This window comes from Falco rusticolus, chromosome 4 (assembly GCF_015220075.1).
Source record: "Falco rusticolus isolate bFalRus1 chromosome 4, bFalRus1.pri, whole genome shotgun sequence".
NCBI lineage: Eukaryota > Metazoa > Chordata > Aves > Falconiformes > Falconidae > Falco > Falco rusticolus.
Window position 1 is genome coordinate 29592089 of NC_051190.1, and position 21478 is coordinate 29613566.

General features: G+C 35.1%; 1 protein-coding gene across 4 annotated transcripts in view; it reads right to left on the minus strand.

Annotated features, from left to right (window-relative positions):
* The window catches only part of SDK1 (sidekick cell adhesion molecule 1), a 412303-nt gene that overhangs the window by 297049 nt on the left and 93776 nt on the right, over positions 1 to 21478 (minus strand). The gene's annotated exons all lie outside the window — the stretch shown is intronic.

The window sequence follows — 21478 nt, forward strand, 5'->3', positions numbered from 1 at the left end:
CCTTCTATAATCAAAGTTAACATGTTTACATATATATGTAAAATACACAAGTTACATTCAAAAGCAGAGAGTTAATGTAAAATATGAAATCATATATAATAGGTAGATGTTACCGCACTCTGCTTTTTAGGAGTGCAGTGTGTGCGTCTGTCTGTATTTTATATATAAAATATAAAATAAATGAGGAAAAAAAAAATACACAAATGTTGTCCAGTGCAACTAACTGTTCAGTTAAATTTCTTTTCTTAAAAAAAATTATTTTAGATCAAGCTCAGGTATTTTTATACTTGCTGTTTAAAGTGTTTAAGCTATCTTTTACGGTTTATGGGGAAGTGATCTCATGTACTATTCAAAGCTGTCTGAATTTTTTAAATCCACAGGTCACATACTGTAATCTTTTATAGTTGATAGTCACCGGACACCAACCACACATGTTAGGGAAGAAGGAGCTCAAGGCAAGGGGTGGCAGTGGCTATCCAGGTGCCCTACTGTTCCACTGATGGGATGGCATTGAGTATATGGCAACATCAACCTCTCTAAGCCCTTATCTTTTGCTTGCCTCTTATCAGGGAATTTTTATTACCTAGCAGGCCAGTGGCAACCCAGACTCATTATCAGCCTAATCATACAGTCCCAGGGTAGCAGCTGTGCTCCAGCTGAGTGTGGTCAAGGAGTCACAGGCTGACTGTTGCCAAATTATTTGCTGCAATTGGCTATAAAGTTGAACATCAGCTGCATGACCATTTGATGATTTGTACTGACAAATTGTCTGCCTAGTTTTTAGAATTTAACTTCAGAAACATGTAGTTAATTCTGCAGGGGGAAAAAAGCACGTCATCTTAAAGCAATACTTACAAACTATTAGACAAAATCTAAACAAACAAAGTTAAAAAATGTATTTTGAGATAATACCTTTTTCTGATTTGTAGCATTTTAAATGATTTTATTTTTGAAACAAATTGATTAATGGCTAGTGCAAAACAATATTTTCTTTACATTGGATATACAGGAAGCTATGACAATTCAACATGCGAGAAAATAGGAACAGTTCCAAACTTGCAGATAGTCCCAGGCAAACTAAAGATGGTTTTTGCACTTCTTTATTACCTGACCGAGATTATATTCTGCAAAGCTTCTTTTGTGGTTTTAATGACTGCGAACATTGTGAAGAAGTATTATCTCAGTTCCCGTTTTGTCCTAACCACTAAAATCACTGTTATTTTAAACTTTAATACAGAAAATTTGAAGTCAGAATTAGACAAAGTTAGTGTGAAATACAGTTATTTTACCCAGAGCAAAAAGCAATTTTTTGCAAAGATATTTCTAAGCAGGTGAGGAAATGATAAATCCTTTCAGAGGCTTCACATGCATTTTGGGGAGACTCCCAAAGGAGTTATGAGACAGACATTCCACCCTTGCAAGATTAACGGTGTTGGGCTTCCTCTGGAGATGAAAAGGCAGTGGCGGGGAGTTGTGCTGCTATTTAGGGGAAAAGGTTGTAACAGAGTCCAACTGGTAAATTGAAATGATTAGGGACAAGTTCCCTGAAAACAATGACATTTACCTGCAAGTATATAGAGGCTCATGAAATGAGCATGTTAAACTATTTCTTCCTGAAGAAAGTTGAGCCATTCAGGGAGATTACAGTGAAGCTGGTACCTGCATTATAAACCTCCACCCAAGTAACTGGCTGATCCTGTTTTTTACTGATTTAAAGACACATGCAGCATAACTCCTCCATTATTTCACTCTGAATTATCCACTTACTCCTTCTAACTTACATCTTTCCAAGAAAAAAAGTATTTATTTGAAAGACAAAGACTGCTGCCCACAAGTCTGTCATTCAGCCCTATGTTTCCCTCCTCAAATATTCCAAACCCAGTGATGCTGCAACCCACTCAGAGCTATCTCCCATTTAAAGTATCACAATCAGGCTGGCATTATGTGAAAATGATTCTCAAAACTCAATCCAATTCTGGTAGAAGCTAAAATTTAATAGACCTACAGGAATAGTTTTATAAAGAATATAGCATGCTTTATAAATTACCCTAGCTCTCTGGAAGATTTACTTAAAAACCTTGAAGTAATTTTATCTTCTAATCTTTTATTCCTGACTTTCTCATCAATCACATGCCAACAGTTTATCAAATTCAATTATGTAATCAGAGCTCACTAAATATTCACTGAAAGCAGAAATGAAAATAAAATACTGAGCAAAGATTCCATGAAGAGAGGTAGCAGTAAAGCTATGATGACTTTGGCATTTCTGCTGCACGGTGCTGCTCACACCTCAGATGCATGAATGAAAGAGTGCTGCACCCAAATATTTGCATCTTCAAGTTGTAATGGAAAGCAGAATTTTAAACTGGATCTACAAGGACAAGTTTGGTTGCTGTAGAGCATCCCAGAGAAACAGGAAAATTGGCAGGAAAAATGAAAGCCATCTCAGAAAGAAAATTGTAGGAAAGCAATAACTAGGTAAGAGATGGAAGATACAAGGGGATCATTTAATAGGTATGAGATACTTGCACGTCATTAATTAAACACAGGAAGGGCCGCATCTCCATTTTTATTGTCTTGAGAGATGGAACAAAAAGCTAATAAAAAGCCTGAGTCCTAGAAACAGGAATAATAAAATACTGGAATTAATATTCTTAGCTAAAATAGTTTTTTGCCTACAAAAGCCAAAACCAAAACAAAAACAAGCATTCATGCTATAGGCTGTTGCTTTCTTCTAAATGCTAAATGTGTTAATACTTCCAGCCTCTCTGGCTCTTCAGCTATGCTGATTTAAAAATAAAAATAGTAATAATAATAAAATTATCTGAGTTGCAGGGAGGAGTGAAAGGACAAGGTGTCAATCTGCTGGCACAAATATACCTCTTTTACAAATTTTCATGAAGTCTGCTTACTAAATTTGCTAACATCCTGACCAATATCCTTAAAAGGATGGTGCAGATAGATTTTTGTGTCAATCCCAAGAAAAAATAGGATTGAATATGCCAAAATTATCCGGAAATTTGCTCCAAAATATGTCTGCCTTGCTATTGTGCATCATTGAATTGCAACAGTTCCATTATGCTGCCAGGTTAGCCTGTCTGTTCTGTTTCTTTGGCACATGCAGAGTTTAGATAGATTTTTTTCCTCAAAATAATAGTTTCAGGACCTAATTCAACAATGCCTGTACACTTTTGTTTGATTAATGCTGACATTTAAATGCAAAAATGGTGCTGTATGCGATTGTTGCCTACTCTGGGCTTCTCCCTAGCCCTAGCAGATGAGATGCATCACAAAAAGCCAAGAGCTTGCTCATACTGTATTCTCCCTGAAAATCATGTTCCAGCACAAACTTACACATACAGCCTGGAAGAGGAGAAGGCAGCCTGACTGCAGAGATTTGTACTGAATGGAATGAAAACAAAAATTCCAAATGCTACTCATTAGTTAACCAAGGTATCTAATCTCATAAGGATGGTATAAGTGAACATGACTTCAGAAACTGAGGAGAGTACCATCTCAGGGAGCCCAAACATACCCTCTAATAAACACATTAACAAAGTTTGGCTAATCATTCTTAGCCCTCTTACAGCTTCTATGTGTAAAATACATAAAGCAAATCAGATTAAATAGATATTTCAGTCACTACAGGGTGCTACAAAATATTGAAAGTAGTCTTGCAGGCCTATAACTCAGGAATTCATATATTTTAATTAAAGATACAATTTGATCTTAAAGACCCCTATATTACTGAGAAAAGGAAAGTTACCATACTCCAGTGAAATACCCCATTCACCTGCATCAGTAAAAAATGTCACAACTACCCTGTTAAAATTTCAGCATTTTTTTCTCCAGAAATTTTTGATACCAACAGCTAGAGGTAAAATCACATGCCCACATCTTGAGAAAATGGGTTACTGTAGTCCTAAACACACTCAGAGGAAGAATAATGTAGTGAGTGCCAGGAACAGGTTAAGAGATCCCCACTGCCATTGCTATTTGTCTTTGTTATGTATCTCTACTTTTAAAGTCATTTTTAGGTGAGCCAATATTGAATATTAAAAGCAGATTAACCTGTTCATAAATCAGCAAGTCAGAGCAAATACAGCTGAATCACTAACAAATGTCACTTGAGCAGCTGTCTTTCCATCACTCAGTTCACCCAAAAGATATGATAATGAAAATAGATTTGACTGAGATACATTTTTTCAATGAACCCAAACAGAAATACTGTTGGTTTATTAAAAAACCACACCTTTACTGATTCTAACTTATTAGTCCCTAGTTAAAGCATGATGCACATCACCCTTTCTTCATATGCATGTCTAAAGCGACAATCAACTGACACAGAAAAATAAAGAACAGAGTATCTCTGAGGAATTTTCCAGGAAAATGAGAGTAGACACATAAATTACATAGAGAGGCTGAATGATCAGCCCAGACAAGTGACAATATATAAATTCTTTTGCTCTCACTGTTTGTAGGGAAAAGGGATGTGAGCCATCTTCAGGTAGGTTAATGAAAACTGCCACAAAAAAGAGTATTTAAAAGATTTGTCTAGGGGATTGAATGCATAATACAAAAGTATAGCTAAATTAAAAAGGAAATTAGGAAACACAAACTACAGACAGGAAGAATCTTTTCAGTAACCTAGAGAAAGTAGGTACAACTATGGACAGCAGAATCCCATCAAGAACAGATTAAAATTCAGCCGTGTCATTCATAGACTGATGCTTTAGAGCGCATACAGTTGTGTATGAGCTGCTCTGGGCTGATTGACAGCTGATAACTGCAACCTTCTGGGGAATCAGGACTGTTTTCTTCTTATTCCCAACTTGGATATGGAGAAGATTTTTTGCCTTTTTCCTTTTCGAAAGGACCTTTTAATCTTATTATCTTAGTTCCTGATACGCATGCATACATGTGCTAGCTCTGGATGCAACTTGTATTCTCTTGTGGAAATGAACTTCAACAGCTTATATGGCACAAGAGTTTGGAATTATTACATAGTAAATCTTGTGAAATGTACCAGGAAGTTAGATTGAGCTCAGATATATTTGAATCAATCTTCTTTTGAACTCAAACCTTCTAAAATGCATTGGTGAGATGCTATGGAAGTTAGTGTATGATCTATTCATAAACTGTCAACAATGTCAAACATACATTAGAGCATTCAGTCACTTTAACTGTATTGATTTGCAGGAAGGCTATTCTACCCGAAATATTGGATGTTTGAGATTCAAATTTTCTTGGTTAGAAGTGTGACATAAATCATCAAGTACAACAATTAAATTTAAATTGCATTTTACTACCTCATTCTAAGCCTAGATTTGAAAGGACTGATGCATCACAGTGAATATTTCATTAAAACATCAGGTTATTTTTCAAATATACTGCCGTAGTTAACAATTTTCACACAATGGTATAAAGCATTCCCTTAAAGTGCATTTCCCGAAATTTTATCAGAGACGATATCTGCTTTTATATTGGAATAGTTCTGAAGCAACTGTATTTAAATCAGTCTTTCTTCCTCAATTTCATAACTCAAGTAAATGAGCCCATGCTACCCAGTTCTGTCCTCTTCTAGATAAGAAAGATAACCTGCTTGTTGGATACCTCTACTATAATCTCTAAATGCAAATACAGTATCAGCTGAGGTTGATGGATAGTGCTTTTAAAGGCTTAATTGGGGATGGAATTAAATTCTTCTAGGACTCAGCAAGTTCTGTGAGGAAACCTACATATTTTTAGAATAAGTGACATTTATTTCTTTTAAATGCACAGTCACTGGGAGACAAGATTTCAACGGGTAACGTTTTTAGCCTTGAATAGGTCAAATGACTAATTGGCAAGTTAGTTATTGGGTAATTGCCAATCACATATTTGATTTGGATGGAAGAAATATTGAACTTAAGATTGCATACCTGTTGAATGCTATCCCAAGAGGAAGACTAAACATTCTTTAATGTATAGAGATGATTAGCTTTCAAAAATCCAATACAACAGGAGTCCCATGTGGCAGGAATGAGTGTTTCACACTGACAGTTAAGTAGATTTAATTAACAATTCTTTTCTTTTTTTTTAATTGAAGCATCAGTTCGCTATTTCAGAATTACCTAAATGGCACTGCAGATTACATTTTGCTTGTAAGCTGCTCATTCCTTGATGTTAACAGATCGCCTTTTCCCAAAAAATTGCCTAATACATAGTATTTAAAAGAACAAGCATCACAATTCATTCTCTTCTACAATTCTAAGATACGAACCATGAAATGACTTGTTGCAGGAAAACCTGTTTTAGTATTTCTTAACTTTGTTTTAAGGCACAAACATTTCCTGTTCTCTCTCTCAACCTTCTTCCATTTTTCCCTAGTTTTATATGAACCACAAAAACTTATTTTCATGCTATGCTGAGACAAGACAACAGAAAAAAAGCTAGAGCACTTTTTTTTGATAGAAAAGAAAATCTTACTATCACCAGTTGCTTAAAAGCCCTTAAACATAACCTATTCTTTGCATTCATAAAATCTGCTTCACTCTGCCACCTATTTAAAGACCATCCTTTCAATCACTACAGGATCATTCTTGAGGAAGAATTCCCTTTTGAGAAAAGATTTCTTAAGTTTTGGAAACACTCAAACCAGAACCAACAGGAGGAGGGCCCATGGCAGCACAGAAGAGTTTTTACAGGACCTGGATTCTGGCAGAAAAAAAAAACCCCACGGTGGTTGGTAACATCACTCCCTTTAAAATTCAACATAAAACTCTCTTGGTTATCCCCAAAATACACTGAGAAAGACTTTACCACATGCAATTCTATCATTGTTTTCTTAAAATTGATTTCTTTAACAGACCAGCCGAGGGAAAAAAAAAAAAAAAGTCTGTATCATTTTAACTGAGCCTCAAGCAGCTCCTGATGCATTAACCTCAAGTCCCACTAAGGTTTCCTTTTCCCATTTAATTTCTACACTTCATGTTTTAGTTTCATTTTCTGACCTCCTGTAATATTTCAGTTGAGTCAGGGCAAAAAAAAAATTGGTTTGTTGTATATCAGAAGGCAATCACAACTCAGTTTCATGAATTCATGGAATATCTGCTGTAAGGTTAAAAATCAAGAAGCTACAGGTGATGTTATTAAGTTATGTTTAGCATATTTCATCCTCAAAAAAGGCTGCAAAATTATTTTTGGAAATATTCATGAGAGGATATCTTAAAGTTAGAAATGTAATGAGAGAAAAAGGCACGGTAGCATACAAAGTGGATGAATAAAAGAGACCCCATTAACTACCAAAACCAAAATAAAACCTCACAAGAAACCTACAACCTCACTGAGTTGAATTTGGTATCAAAGCATAACCTCCATGCTTTTTATATTCTCTTCATATCTAGTGATGTTTACAGAGACTTGCAGAGCTCTCAAGGAAATAAGTTGTTACTGCTTAAACCTCGGCACGCAGCAGGTGGAAGGCAAAACTGCCTTACAAAAGAGAATCCAAATATAGCAGGATTTCCTTCATTATTTTAACGGCAAAGGAAGCTACTGTTGCTACTGCATAATCTGCAACCTCCACCTACTGCAGGGGCAATCTGATCACACTGGTATCTATCCATCTATATATGTATGTATATATATACACTAAATATTCCAGTTGACACCAGGATGAAGGCAGGATGAAACCCTACAGAACATTTAACAGAACAGAAAAGATGAAAACATAAATGTGCTTTCCACAGGTTCATCCTTGGTATACAAGGAGTTCTCAGTTGGTTATTCTGTAGAAGACACATTAAAGCAAAAGTGTAAACAGCTGATGAGTGTCTGGAAGTACCAGAACAGAAACACAAGTTCAGCAGGAAGAAACAGTGCTGCCAGACTTGAAAGCCACGTAAGGCCACCTATTTATTATTTCAAGGAGAGAATTACTTCTAAATAGCAAAGCAGCTATGAATATCCATAGAAAATACAAACACATATCTCTTTTGATGAAGGGGACTAAAGAGGAAATGATTCATGGACAAACCTTTGTTAAAAAACAATACCCACTCCTTACTGCTATTGTTATTTTGTTTATGAGTAACTTGTAATTTTCTTTTTGTGCCCTTTAAACTTGAAAATGTAAATAGGTTTATAAATTGGATAAGGCCTGCCCCAGCAAACTCAATTCAAAGGATCTCAATGGTGCTACTGAATTCAAGGGTGGTAAGCATGCAGCCATACACTAGACTGAACAGAGACAGGATTGTTCCTATCCTTATGTGATGCTGAATTAGAACAAAACCACAATCAAAGCACAGTCGAAAGTTCACAGAACTCAATTGAAATATTCCCATCATCTTAAGCAAACTCTGCAACCAGCACCTGGTTAGTGCTTGAGCCAGAAACAGAAGCACAAAGTGATCCCTGCAGACGTCTCCAGGTATCTAATTGCGCAACTTGTGTAGACAACTGGTAATTCACTGTGTGTGCAAACAGGGCAATACACCTTTGCTTACTTTCAGGTAGAAGAGCAGGCACCAATTAAGGGCCAGATCAAAGGCTCTTTGAAAACCTGACATAAATTGGTTACCTTAATTTCCCCAATATCGTCACTTATTTCTGCGTCTTTCACACTAAACCCTTTCAGAACGACCCAAGTGGAATTCTTTTACTACCTCAGGAATAATACGCTTATCTAGAGACTATAGAATTATTGTCAACAATACTGACAAAACACATAATGTATTTCTTCTTGTCAGAATTGGAAGAAACATATCATTGTTCTTGAAAACGTAACTTTAGCTTGACATATCTGAAGGCAAAAAAAAGGAGTTTGTTTATTAATGTGGGTATTTTGTTTAATTTTCTGTGGGTTATAAATAAGCAGCAAGTTAATACTGTGTTCAGCTTTTGACAGTTCTAATGTTAATTACATGTACTGGATTTTATAAATCAATACTTCTTACATAAAGTGTTATTTAACTTGCCAAGTGCAGCAATAGATCAATGCATTTACTGTTCTTGCTAACACTGATGGATGACATACATCAAAAGGATATGTAAAGGAAAAATAAAAGATATATTTGTAAGTCAGACAGGGTTAAAACCCCAGTTAGGCAGAGAGAGGACTTAAAAGAGTGTTTTGAAAATAACACCATTAACTATAATAAAGCTTCAGAGGTTTTCTTCTTGTTCTGTTTTTTTGTGGTTTGGGGGTCTTTTTTTGAGGTTTTTTTGTTGTGTGGGTTTGTTGGTTTTTTTCTCTTTTAATTCACTTTTAATACCAAAGCCTGGAGCTATCGTAAGTCGACTGTCCTGCACACAGGACTGTTACATTAACTCTATGTATCCTATAGGATGTAGGAGCAATGAATTTTAACTCTAAAACTTTAAGCATATTTTTACTAAAATACCATATGCCTATGTTCAGCACACAGTACTTCTACCTAAACATGCAACTAGGTGATTAAAGAAAAAAAAAGCATAGTTGATAACAGCTTTAGTATTTGCAAACATGCTATAGTTAATGTGCTTGAAATTTTAAAGGCTGTACAAGCAAGATTTGGATCATAAATGAATTTCGAAGATTGTATTCACTGCACTATGAACTGTAATAAAAGAAACACTCATTTAAAAATCATTCTAAGAGCTAGTACTAATGCACCCAAACAACCTGAAGGGATATAGAGCTCACAGCGTTAGTAATATTCATTATTTATTTGTGCTATTTATAAAGAAAGCATTAAGTATGCTAAAATTAGGAAATTCCAAAGAACTGAAAGCGCTTACTAGTAGCAAATCAATAAAGTATTGGTTAAAAAACATTATCAGAAGCATGCATATATATACTATGTATAATTATGTACTGAAATAGAAGGGAAAACTGCTTTCCTTCTAGCATGGATAGATTTCTCAAGACAGAGGTAATAACTACACAACATGTTCTGTCCCGACCACAGAACAGACAAAAAAAAAGTCCTTTTACATAAAAAAATATCACCAGGAAGAGCTTTTTAAAGTTACAAAAGGTTAAGGAATGTAAACTTGAACAAATATTATCCTTTGGCAGTAATTAATGTAATCATTATATTTTAGTGCAATTTATATGACTAGAAAATAAAGACACCTCTGTGTTGTATTACCAAAACATTAAATTAAAGATATATAGCCTCTGCTTCGTAGGCTTTAGTACACTGGACAAGGAGTCATGAGACACAGCAAGTAATGACTACCACTTAATAGTCGTATTAGCATGTTTATAAAACAATTATCCAAAAGGAATAACTGAAAAAGAGTGGCAAGTCAAATAAAAAAATACCATTTATAAACTTTCCCTCAAACCTCCTTGGAAAAAGATGGAATTCTATTTAACCAAAATTTTAAAAGCAAAAAAATATGAACGCACTTAGTCTAGTAGCTAAGGCATGTCTTGGAGGACAGCGTAGTACCTTTAGTGAGGCTGCTGATTGACGCAAGAAAACTCAGGAGACTGTCTTCAGAGTCTGCATATTTTTTCTCAATCAGACAAAAGACTTCTGTTCATAAAAAATCATTCCTCTAAATTGTTAAAAGGAGTATGGGTATAAGAGAGAAAGTGGATCAACTACTTTAGGTAAAGCTTGGGTTTGTAAATTCGGTATAATTTTGTGCAAGCCCGCAGTTACCTTAAAGAGATGAGAAAATACTATCCAAGTGAAATGTGGGATTTCTGCACATGTAACCTTTCTGTCCAGCTTTAAACTGTGAATCAGAAGACAGGAAGATTCCATGAATGACAGGACAAGAAATATAACACAGAACACTTACTTTCAGAAAGAACACATAAGCTTAGTCCCATCTCACTGGTTTATAATATACAAATTGTTGAAGAAAAACACCACCACATTCCTACAATATACTTACTATACTCTATGATAATCCTACTCTCATGCAATCTGACTCAGAAGCACCTGATCATTTCTGCTGGAGCCTAATCAAATAAATACAGATAGTCTTGCTAAATCCTGCTTAGAAGCATTAAACAAATGAAGAGCAAACGTCAAGTGTCCGCTTTGAACCCAGACAACCTGACAATAATGAAGATGTATATTCAAAAGGAATATGGAATAAGTCTGACCCTCAATTCATGAGAACTCCTGTACCCTGTAAGAGCTATGCCCTGGGTGGGTTTACAAGTTCTATAAAATTTCTCACTGGGGGAAACAATCTGCTGACTTAATTCTCTGCAGGATTTCACAAGTCCCTGCAGTCATCTGTTTCTGCTGTATACATTCACATACATCATCAAGCTGACAACTTAGAAACTGGACCAGATGGATGTATAACCCAAAACTGTGTTGTTTGTTAAATCTAAAAGCTATTAATCAAAATAATTTCCTTTATTAAAATCTGTGAGAGAAGGGGACAAATATAGCTGACGTATTACACATATTTACCAGGAGTGCATCACAGGACAATACAGACAAGTTATTTTCAACAGGCTCCACCAGAGAAAAATGCTGATAGCAGAAATGTTCTTCCTAAAAAAAGCAGATTATTGCAGGACAAAGAAAGCAGGAAAGGGCATCCTAAATGCTTTCCTAGAATAGATAAGGCATGTTATTCTTTTTTCCCCAGAGGAAATAATTACATTCTCTGAAAGGACTGGCAACTTCAAGTTATTTTTAAACAAAGAGCAGTTCTTTGTCCAATGTGAGCGCTACCTTGTTTAAGGAAAGCAATGGGTGAGACTAGATCAACAAAGTTAGCTTCACATTTCTCCGGACACTTAATGCCAACCCAGCTGGAAAACAGCCCGGACTATATGAGGTTTAAGATTCACAAATAAAACTTACTGCTTTCCTCTTTTAACTTTGCATTTCCTCACATATCTAGATATAGGACTAAAAAATATCAATGTATACTTCCTGCTTTTCCACTCTAAAGCTTTACAGTAAAATCATTTATCTAAAGTGCATACGAAAACATTCCAGTTCTAACAACAGAAAAAAAACCAGTACAAAGTACAGAAACAGAGTCCTCTAGAAATACCTGGAAGATGGTTTCTTGAATATCAAAAGGGGATTTACAAAAGAAAAGACTGTAGCTATTTGCTTTACAGACCAAAACAGAGAATTTTACAGATAACTTATTTTGGAGGAAGTCACTGAACCAGAGCATGGTTGTAATCTTTTAGTGATACTCTGATATATTACTGCAAACAAAACTGATTTTGCAAGTTTTGACTGTGAGGTAGAACACACCTAGTCTGGAGCAGCAGAAATTAAAGTCATCCCAGTAAGCGAAGTTAGAGGGCAGGCTCCTGAGCACTGCCATTCTTTTATTCCTGTCATGGTGTGAGTAAAAGAAGGGAAATGTGCATGTAATATACCTGTTCTTATTCTTAAAGGAATTAGAAAAATTCCTGAATTGCAAAAAAGAAGGGAACAGAAAGAAATTATGTCGGCCTAAACATCATTTAACTTTCTGTGGACTATTCCAAACACCCTATGGTTATTTTTTAAGGGGTTATCACATAAATACTCCTATTCATACATTTTTCTCAATCAGAGCTTTCATTGATGTAATTTATGAAAATGTCTTTACTAACAGAGATTTCAGAAGGCTTGTTTATAGAGTAGATCTTCTGAAATACATGCTCAGCCAGAAACTCTGTCTGACTTAAAAGTAAATAGGCTGAAATGCTAGCACATTATTACTGGCTCATTAAGAAGCAAATTAGTTGTTTTTCTCTTTGTTTAGCAATACTCAACAGGTACTTATTTTGACACTGTTTTAATGTGAAAACACATTAACATGTTCCATAGTTACGAGAAAGATTTATTACACAAAGGCCAATCCAGCAGTCTCACAACAAAAAATGATAATTTCTCATTTAAAGTAACATACATTAAATTACATAACACACTTCTTTACACGTGTTTATTGACAATCCATTGTATTTGACAAAAACTGATGATTTCTATCCTTCTGCTTCATATGTACCTCAAATACAATTTATTATAAAATTAATAAAAATGGTATACATAACAAAAAGCACCACTAGAGTTGACCTCTGCATATGCAACCAAATCAGGAAAACTGCATATGTAAAGTTCAACAATCTCTATTATATCTCTTCAGTATGTACAGAAAATAAGTCAAATTAATAAACAGTCAGCCTAAATTAGCGTTAGTATTTATTTAGTTTAGACTTTTGGCCTTTAGTTTGTATCAGCTGAGAAGTAAACAGAAAGAGAGCAATAATGGCAAATAAAACAATGAAACGGTAAAAAAAAATAGCATGATGACAGATTAAAATATATTGTTCTAGTTGGGAGTCAATAGGGCAAGTGCTTTATAAAAATTATGTTTTCCTTTGACAAAATCAGTATGATACTTGCTGGTACAAGCAACAAAAAAAAAAAAAACCTCCCATAAAACACTTCCGACTTTGCTTTCCATTTTAATGGCTGCAGGCAAAATTCAGAATACATTTGTCAAGTTGATATTATCAACACAACAGGGGCATGCCTGACTTGTTCTACATTTGTTCTGAAAGTTCACTTTTAGAGGCCATCAGCCAAGAAAGGAGAACACAGGAAACCAAAATCCTTCATGCCAAGCAGACATATATACCTTCAAATTTTTAAGAGAATTTTCAGTAAATATTTTCACATAATACTCTGCAAGGCATCAATCACATTCACTTTAACATTAAAGACCAACCAATCTGAAAATTAAAGGTGATTCACACTCTCTCTTTGCCCAGTTTAATGAGACATCCTAGTCTGATCTGTGACAACTAGTGCCAACATCTTTAACTTTTTTCCTGACATCTCAAATTGATTTCAAAGACAGACATTTGAGACGTCAAGAATACTACAGAAAAGGACATAAGAAAAGCAGTGTAAAAGAGAAAATCCAAGGTATAGTCTTACCTCTTAGCTTCCCCCCCCCCCGCCCCTTGGTACTTAAAAATCATCTGCATCATTAAGCATCTGAAAGAAGATTCCATTAAAAATTCCTAATGTATCTGAACCTTAGTCCTGCCTTTGAAATGAATACCAGCCAACTATATTAAAAACAATTCTTTGCTGTTATACATTGTTTATGTTCTATTTTTGTTCTCTTTGATAATACCTGGACAAGGTTTTTTCACCTACTTAGTGAAAGCCGATTCTTTCGTGAAAATACATGCCCTTATGCATGTGTTTTTTTCTGTTTCAATTTCTTAGACTTCTTCTATTTCAGACTAAAATTCGAAGACAACCAATATATTACAGAGATCAAAGAAACAATTGTTTGAATTATGTAATTCTATGACTTGCCCATAAATTGAATGAATGCATGGTGAGTTGACCTAACTGATAAAAACAATATTCATTAAATTATTTAAATGTCAAAAAAGCGCCCAACTTCTTATTAATCATACTGGCTGAAAATGCAATGAACTCTGTGCTCTACATTAAGAACTGCTACTATTAACAGTTACAATATAGACCATTGTAACAGGAATTACCATATCATTTAATGGATTTCAAGGATAACTTAGAATGGGTTTGGGCTGCTTATTTTTAATGAGGGCACAATGATATTAGGGCAAGAAGCTTCACTTTGGCACCAATACAATGCTTGTAAGAGAGGGATTTCAACAGCTGTCCTATACAGATGGTTGCTTTTACTTACAAAGCTTTCAACTGAAGAAAGATTAAATCTATGGATGAGGGACCTTTACCTTGCTGCTTTGCTTGCATAGTTGGCAGAGAAAAAATAGCTAAGATAGATTATAATAAATGTCTTGTTTATATTATGCACACAGTATTTTTTAAATGTACAAAACACATTGTTTATTTTATTTCAGCAGCATGTGGCTTCCACTGAGCCCCCTGGTATTCTTCTAAAAAAAAATAAGAAATTTCAGCTTTCCTGAATTCCCATCACAATGTCCAGTATTAAAAAAAAAAAATAAATTGGAAAACCCAAACAAATACAAATTACACAGAGGAGAAGAATCTGCATCGAAGTCAGAAGTTACAAGTATAAAAGCAGAATGCCACACATTGCATGACTAACGCCATATGACTTTGTTCCAAGGTAATTAATCCTATTTTTCATTGGAAGTTAAAAGCCTTGAAATAGTCATTCCTGGGAAAAATGGTGGTTTTCTTTAAAACAAGGCATAATAACGAAGGATTTTATTGGCTGTGTGGACATAACCTTAGCAAGCAGTAATAACCACTATTCAGTGAAAATGTATTTGTATAAAGTTCACGAAACTGAGAAACTACTGTGCAATTCTGACCTAAATGATTCATTTTTGAAAGCCAGTCTCCATACTGACTTTTTAAAGATCTTGGTGAATTCCTTGGGTTACTACATCTGTTTACTTGAAATTGTTGTCTGATAATAGCTGTTCACATGTCACAAGAATATCTGCATCAATAGAGAGGGGCTTTTGAGCCTTAAAATTGGATATCAATATACTAGATAAAGGAACTACAAAATCCATGGCAGCTATTGCACAATTTCCAGCCTTTTACTTTTAATGAGTTCTTCTAGTGCACACCATGGTTCAAAGGAAATATTACTTAATTCTATTCTGGCAGCCAATAATTCTATTTGGAAGCCAAAATGGAAGGAACCTGTGGACTTCTGAAGGTTGTACAAGAGAATTTGAGAGCTCTAAATTCTCTCAAGAGATTTAAACCTGAAAATGATCTTTTATCAACTGCATTTATAAGAGAAACACCTTTTTATAAAGAGAAGTGAAACAATAAAACACCACTGAAGCACAAGAAACAATATTCTGGAACTCAGGGAAGTTGAGTTACCTCTGTTTTCTTCAAAATTATAAATTTGCTGGAAACTCAAAATCATATGTTCCTCATCTTCTTACAGTAAACAAGTATAAAAGGTACCCAAAAAGCAGAAAGGGAGAAAAGAGCAAAAGTTTTGAAATACAGTGTATTTCTCTCAACGGTTCAAGATACTGGCACGACTGATCTTTGAAACAAGGTAGGCACACTAGCAATTTCTTATAATTTATGATTACATTTCACATGAGTAGATTATAGATCAATTGTTTTCACAGTAACAATTGCAAGAGGCCACATACTAGCTCCTCCTTTTTTAAAAACACACCAGGAGGACTCAGTTTGCAGCATCAGCCTATTGACAAATGATTTTTGAAAATGTAACAAGTTATGGTTACGTCTTTGTGTGTATCTTCCCCTCCCCTTCACCCCTCAGGGGAACGCAACTCACTTCAGGATGGCCTGATTGTGAATCTTGTTGCTAAAGTCCCCGTACTGACAAAATGTGAAAATCTGAATCAAGAAACCATTCAATAAATTTTCTCCTCACTGTTCAGTGAAAGAATACTGCATCAGTAGTTCCACATTTTCCTTCTGATTTAACTTAAACATGCTTTTTGTAATGGCACTGTGCCTTCAGACACCCACTATCATCGATATAACTACTGGACTTACCAAATAACTGCGCCTGCTCCATCTACTGAGCATTGACCACCTGAGAACAGATGTCCACTTGGCATTTCAGTGCTTACTGAACACTTTTAAAAGTGAACTAAGAGACACAGAAGGTACCAGAAATCTTACAGGCCTAAACGAAAATACCCACAGAAAGTACACAAATAAAAAGAGCAATCACCTCTCTTATTCTGAAGGTGTCATCAGGGATAAGAATTATACAGTATTTATATCACATACTTCTAATAAACAGTTTTGTATCATTAACTAAAATAAGCTTCATGAGTTCAAAATAAATCTTTGTATACACATTATTTTAAACTGTCATACTCCATCTGAATTGATGCAGGTTTTCATTTTTGATGGCAATGGCGTTTTTGCCATGTATTTCTCCATGCAAAAAGACTTAACTATTCATATTCATTGAAGCATTAAAAAAAAAAAATTACCCTCAAGGACAGATCAGCATAAAATATTTGAGCTCAAAATTTGAGCAATTAAAAAAAGTTTTCTGCAGCCAAATATGCCCTATAAAAAGCAAACATATGTAGGCAAAATAAATTGGAGTAGCTACACCATCATAATGATACAGGTTTATGTAAAAGATACACATTAAATGCTTTCATTCTTCTTAACACTTGCTCTCTGTTACTAAACACTGAAAACAGGCTTCTTTTCCTCTCTGAAAATTATACATTACAGTCACCAAGTTATACATTTTATTAAAATTAATCATTTCTTTCATGGGAACCTTTGTTGGTCTAAACAAGCTATTTAAGGGAAAATGTAGTAATAGAAAATCAGTTCACCCTTCTTTCTATTGATGCAGTGATTAGAAGTTACACACATCTATAGCTATATATACTTCAATGGACTCATAATGAATCCATTTATTATCAAGGGTTGAAATTACACATCAGTTCACAAAGAATTAAGTCAGCATGGATCAGCAGGGTCTACAGTATGTAGTACTGCTACTTCTGGAAAGAAACCAGCGAACAGAAGATGCTTGAGATACCCATGCTTTGGAGAACACGTGGGTAAGCCGGAGGAAAGCCAGCTCCATCAAGTTAAACTGCAAAGAAATGGAAGCTCAGCAGAGGCACTGCATACGTTTAACACAAAAAAGGCATGGTAAAGTGGGGCTGACTGTGAAATATGCTGGGTGAAATCAGGTTATCTCAAGATCAGTGGAGAGGTAGAAAACAGAGAACAAGAATGATCAGAAGCAGACTGTGTCCCAAAGGAAGCACTCATGTCTGAGATGGAAAAAGATGAAGAAATGAAATGATTTCTTAAAGGAACATTGGCTCAAATACTGAAAATACCTCAAAATAGTGAGGAGTGTCATGGTAAATTTTCATAAGAATTTTAATTCCCTTTCTTTAATTTTCCAAAAATGCACAATATACAACAAATTTCTCTTTGCTTTAACCTGAGAGCCAGATCTTCTCATGGGAATTCCAAAATCCAGCTAGGGTCTACTAATTTAACTACATTCTGTTCACGATATCTCTGGTTAAAAGAAATGGTCAAAACTAGTATGCCTTTAAAATCAGAGAAAAATAAGCATGCACAAAATAGAATATATGGATTTAGAAGACTAAGTTATTTTTTATTTATGCTAATTTCTTTAAACTTTACAGACTACCAGATGATATAGATACAGACATCCATTACTAACTACTTATAATTATGGTGACAACTAAAGGCGAGCTGGTGGGGAAGGGGGGGTTGATTTATTCCCCCCTTTCTAAATTTATTTTCCCCTTTTTCCACAGCTACTGTAGCCACTGGAAGCTACGATCGCCACTCCTCTCTGCCTAGTACACACCTTCAAATCCATCCTTGAAGACAGTATTTCCCAAGTGACTGTAAATCGTTTTCAAATTAGAGCCACAAACTGCACTGACATAAAAAGTTCATTTCTTTAACCCCACTTGAAAAGCAAACTTTCCTCCCTCTTATCTCTCCTTGCCACCCAAATAATAGATGACAATCATCTGTTTTATGTTAGACTATCATTCCCAGATCTCTCATGCTGATTCATTCCCAGCTTTCACAGCACAGGCACAAGTTGTCAGGAAGAGCTATGCTGGCTTCATTTCCCATATGGAATCCAACAGCTGGAGCTCATTCATTAGAACAAGCGAAAAATCCTGATATAAATTAGGGTTAAAAAAACCCACAGTGACAAACACATCTTCCTGTACCTCAAGTACAACACTGAAAAGTATTGTCAAGCAAGCACATTGTTCCGTCAGCCAGGGAATTAACAAAGTCCAATTATTTACAGACATGCTTGTGACTATGAAACCTCCCCATTTTCAAATTCCAATAACCTCAAATTGTCCCCTTCATTCCTGACTCCCCGAGTACCATCAGTCCAGTCCCACACATAACACCAGGTCTCTTCCACATCCCTATACCTTCATTCTTCACCAAATCCACAGTTTGCTGCGCCTCAGCCCTCAGTCCCTCCCGGTGACACTTTGTCAGGCTACAGAAACCACAAGATGCAGCAGGAGGTTTCTGTCTGCTGGTGGCCAACTCGTATCAGTGAGCCAACTGCGAAAGGGGATTGCTGAGATTATATTTAATGGAAGCAGTAATCTGGGTCCTCTGTACTGCCCAGCTACCAATTTTGAGGAACTCAGAGAAAATGAAAATTGAGGCTTCTACCTTAGACAAATAATAATGAAATTATTTTCCTGCCTCTAGGTTATTCTTAAACAAGTCCAATTATTTATCTAAATTTTATTAACTGAACTATCAACTTCAACAGCTCCTTCAGATTAGCCACTATGAAAACATTTATGCTTAAAATAATCAACTTTTTGCTAGCAACATTTAAACCATGTCTGTAATGCTTCACAAGTGATAACAAGCTGCTTACAAACTTCAAACTTTCTCACTATTATCTTTAATAAAACTTTTAAATTCATGTCAAGGAATTTTCCAAATTTTAATGCTTTAATATAGTAGCATGGAATTCTTCTCACAGTTTGGATTTTGAAGTTTCCACAAAAACACCTACTTTAACACAAGATTTCAGAAGTTCAATTATTATCAAAATAATACAGTAATATTTTGTTCCAGAAGGGGGAACTGCCCAGAATAAGGAGGCTTATTAAAAGGGCCAGAAAAGATAAACAGCAGGATCGAGAAGGCTAGCAAGAAAAAGTCCTTCAAAACATTAAAGTTCAGATGATCGAAAGAAAAAAATAACATAAAGCCTTATGTGGTAACTGTAAAAAGAAAAAAATATTTTTATATATGGTGAGGGTATTCCCCCGCCCCCTCAAAAAAAGTTTCAAGAAAAGCTTCATAAGGACACAAAAAAACCAAACCCAACAACAACAAACCACTAAAACCCCACAAACATGTAGTTTTTCGCATCCATTTGGAAATGATATATATTACAGAACAGACCATTTAACTGCTGGTTAATGCTTCTTTTACAATGAAAAGGGACTTTAGCACAAACAATAATCATGGCCATTGACTGAATCTTTGGTGTTAAACAGCACATTGCCAGACTAATGAAACATTTTAAGAGAATTATTTAAATATAGATATTTGAAAATTGGTGAACCACCCACAGATTTAAATTCTTGTGTCTGTGAGCAACATTAACAAAAAACCTCTCCTATTCTAGCTTTAGTATGATGCTTCAAGAATGTTCTAAACCTGGAAACTGCAGTAAATTTTACCATCTGCCACAATACTGCAAAAATTAAAGAAAAGGCGACTCTGTTTGGCTTGTGCAAGAAGCATAGCAAATCCAGAGAACACAGAGAATCATGAAAACAACTTTCTGTATTAATCGGGAACGGTTTTAGTGTCAAATGACCAAAAGAACTAAAAGATACTTTGAAGACCGTCTGATAAGCTCTGAAGCCAGGGAGCAGATAGTACCACCTCAGTTTTTCACTCTGGCCTTCAACAGAAAAGTCATTTCTGTTTTAGCGTAAAGAAGTTCTACTGTAGCTCTACAGTTACTATTATTTCTGCTGTAATAATTTATTCATACGAAAAATTTTAGTCTTGCATTGACAATTACCATGGAGAAAACTGTTTGACAATACTGCTCAATTTTCAACTACTTCCTTTCATTTTTAACGTTTTTCATGAAATTGATCATGAAGTTTATTCTAGAAAAAAAAGCTGTCAGTATCTGATGCAATTTTTATGCATGCTATTTCTTTTTGTTCCAAGAACAAGAATCTGAGTATTAAAATTCAATGTACTTACAGTTTATTTAGGTGGAATAATTTGAAGTGGGAGATACCACTAGGAAGACAGCTCTCAGATGAGTCATAACTTTTAACTTAGCTGAGCAAAAACTAACACTGCTGTATTGCCAAATAGATTAAATAAGCAAGATGAAAAACTATGAAAAAGTAGCACATCAATAAAGAAACAAATAGAACTGTCTTTTAAATATGAAACAGAGCAAAGTGCACTATATTTCAGAGGGATATTGATCTTAGGAACACTGACGGCAAAATGCTCTAGCACCTTTATTTAAAGGAAGGCTTCAATGAAATTGCTGGTCTATTTTTCAAAAATTATAAAAAGGCTCTATAAGATCATGCATGATGAATTGGAAAAACTTCTGATGGATGTAGCATATACTTGTGGATCAAAAAGTTTAATGTAAAAACTGTAAAACAGTAACTCAGATAAAAGTCAGACTTGCAAACACCAGATACAGCAGATCAGATTTATCACCAGCCTCCACCCTCATAACACATCCCTTTGTCAAGTTTTAGAAATTACTATCATTAGTGAAACCTTGGCCTTGAAATTGTGTTAGTAATCAGACATGATGCTGTGAGTGACAGTCAAATTTGACTGATTAGAAAGGAAACACACAGAGAATAGCATGCCCAAACCAAGTGGTTTACTACTAGCAAGAGAGCACAAGATAATTTGTTTAAAGGTAAATCACAAGAGCTAGAAGAAAGATTATGGTGTAAGAAAAATCTGGACCTGTAAATTTTTTAATGCTTTCTGGTTCTTGCTGTGTGCAC